This window comes from Protopterus annectens, chromosome 17.part0 (genome assembly GCF_019279795.1).
Source record: "Protopterus annectens isolate FY-2018-M chromosome 17.part0, PAN1.0, whole genome shotgun sequence".
Lineage (NCBI taxonomy): Eukaryota > Metazoa > Chordata > Ceratodontiformes > Protopteridae > Protopterus > Protopterus annectens.
In genome coordinates, this window is record NC_056751.1 from 609,587,548 (window position 1) to 609,590,574 (window position 3,027).

Here is a 3,027-nt window from a genome sequence, read left to right on the forward strand (position 1 = left end):
CTAAAACCCTGTAGATGCAGTCCCACTAATTGTTTCTCATGAATTCCAGCTGACACTAATTTCCTTGTTATGATGTAATCATTTTCATCCCATAAACACCTCATTATTCCTACTGTAGAGCAGTCCCACTAATTGTTTCTCTGAATCACTCACTCTCATGTGTTGTCACTCATAGGTTCATAGGTAGGTACTAGGCTATCTGCCCAAGGGCATTTATAAGCCCAGCCAGAGTGTGTCAGCTTTCGCCGCCCCACTGAGCCTCTGTCAAGAAGAGCCAATGAAGTGATCCCAGGGGTATATTTTCTGTTACCCATCCACTCGTCAAGGTTTCTCTTGAAGAGTGTTAGTGAGGGGCTCTGCCTAATGTAGTTAGGAATTTTGTTCCAAAGCATGGGGAGTCTCTGTGACAGGAATCTATCCCTCCAGCATGTTCTATTTATTGTTGTGGCGAGGTTTAGCTCACTAGAGCGAGTGGCTCGCAGTGACTTGGATTTCTTTAGTTGGAGCATGTCCATCAATTCTGAGTTGGACATGGCTTTGTAAGTCAGGCAGAGATCACCTCTGATTAAGCGATATGCCACTGAGTACAGCAGGAGTTTTTCTAGTCGGGCTGCATAGGACATATGTTTGAGGCAAGTAATCATCTTGGTGAGGTACTTTTGTGGTCTTTCCAGCTGTTGGAAGTGTCTTGTGAGGTACATCCCAAATGGGGCACTGTACTCTATGATGGGTCTAATGAGTGCTGAGTAGAGGGGCACTATAACCTCTTTATTTCTAGATGGGAACCCTTTAGTAATTAGATGGGCCACACAGAAGGATTTCCTAACTACTTTGGCAATATGATTGTCAAAGGAGAGATTACTATCTACCTGGGTCCCCAGATCTCTTATTACATCTTCTGTATTAAGGGGGCTGCCACCTATGTGGTAATTCATGGGTGTTTTGTTTTTCCTAAACGGGATGACTATGCATTTTTTGGCATTTAGCTTGAGACCATGACTTTGACACAAGGTGTCCGTCTCAGTAAGGCCCTTTTGGAGAATGTCCGTGTCAGCTGGAGAGTTAATTATGGCTCCCAGTTTGCAGTCATCAGTGAACTTGGTTAGCCATAGTCCTCTTGTGTTTGCCTGCACTTCTGAGAAGTATATGCTGAACAGTAGGTGTCCCAGGACTGAGTCTTGTGGGACACCACCTGTGACTGGTTTAGAGTCGGACCTGGAGCCTGCTATTCTTACCGTGTGAGACCTCCAAAGCAGACATCCAAGCAACACCTACCACGAAACAATATCCACGTACCACAAAGCTCACAAAGTCAGTGTGCACACATCACAGCCCTTAAGGCTAAACAACACACCTAATACACTTGTAATAGGTGACTCTATTGTCAGACACACTGACGTCCCACTCACCAGGCTGAACGAGAAGGTCACTGTAAGCTGCCTGTCAGGTGCCAGGATCCGCCACATAACACAAGCACTCAGGTCACTCCAAAGCAAGTACAAGTATGACTCCATCCTTGTCCATGCTGGTGTGAATGACCTGAGACATACCTCCCTGGACTACATGAAAAAAGACGTACAGGAGCTCTTTGATCAAGTAGCCCAGGTCGGTATGACCCTGACCTTGAGTAGCATCTTACCCTCACCAAGAATGATGCCACAGTATAAAGACAAAATTATCAATTTTAACAATTGGCTAAAGTATTGGTGTCATTCAAAGGGGATCTAGTGTCTGTCAGCCTGGGATGACATGCTCAACAAGCCACATTGCTTCACTAGGGATGGCTTGCACCTCTCACCCATGGGTTTTATAATACTGGCAAAGGCTCTTGCCTCCACCATAGTGCCTTTTTTAGGCAAGGCTCAAAAGACAAACCCACCCCCATAGACAATACAAAGAAAAAAAAACTAAGGGTAATGCTGCTCAACGCCAGAAGTCTAAACCTCAAGATGCACGCACTCCAGACTCTCCTCAGTATGGAGAATACTGATATCTGTGCAGTAACAGAAACCTGGTTCAAGGCTCCCAAGAGCACCCCAGCACTACCAGGCTATACTTCATACCATGCTTTCCGGCCCCAAAACTCAGACCAAACCACAAAAGGAGGGGGAGTATCCATATTTATCAAAGATACCCACACCTCCAGGTTAGTGGCACTGCACGAAGCATCAGAGACCATCCATGTGCAACTAACAGTGGGCAAAACTGCCTTTCAGTTTGTAGCCTGCTACAGACCACCGTTCCAAACACAGGAATCTCACACAGCTTTCCTGAGAACACTGGAGAATATGAAGGTCTCTCCAAACACTATTATATTGGGTGACTTCAACTACCCAAACATTGATTGGGAAAACTACTCAAGCCCAAACACCCTCGCCCAACGGTTCCTACAATTTAGAAACTCAAATGCTATGGAACAACTGGTCACCACTGCCACAAGAGGGGAAAACATATTGGATCTGGTCATCACCAACCTGGGGTCTCTATGTTCCACACCAGAGGTATATCCCTCATTGGTAAGATCAGACCATAAACAAATCTCACTGGACATCCATATTCCATCCTCACTCCTAGCCAAGGAAACCACGGTGAAGAACTTCTTAAAAGCAAACTTCACACTTCTCAAAACTGAGGTGGAATCCTTCAAAGCCCCTGAGCCAGTGGAAAATATGGCCTAAAATGCAGAATCCTTTACAAAAGCATTCTATGGACACCTACAGGAATGCATGGAGCATGCTATCCCAAATAAAACCAAGACTCACTCCTCCAAAGGCAGGAGACCTGTCTGGTGGACCCCAGCCATAAATAAGCTATACAACAGAAGGAGAAAGCTACTACATGACAGAGCAAAATCCCAAAAAGGGAAGGCGTCACTGATCAGTACTAGCAAGAAACTACAATCCCTCATAAAATCATCTAAGGCCAGCTTCGAAAGAAAAATTGCACAAGACACTAAAGATAATCACAAGGCCTTCTTTAGTTATGTCAGAAACCTGGGAGGCAACTCCCAGATATGCCCTGAGTTAG

General features: G+C 45.3%; 1 pseudogene; it reads right to left on the minus strand.

Annotated features, from left to right (window-relative positions):
* The window catches only part of LOC122791473, a 139,105-nt pseudogene extending 136,281 nt beyond the window's left edge, over positions 1–2,824 (minus strand).
* Between the last annotated feature and the right edge of the window lie 203 nt (positions 2,825–3,027).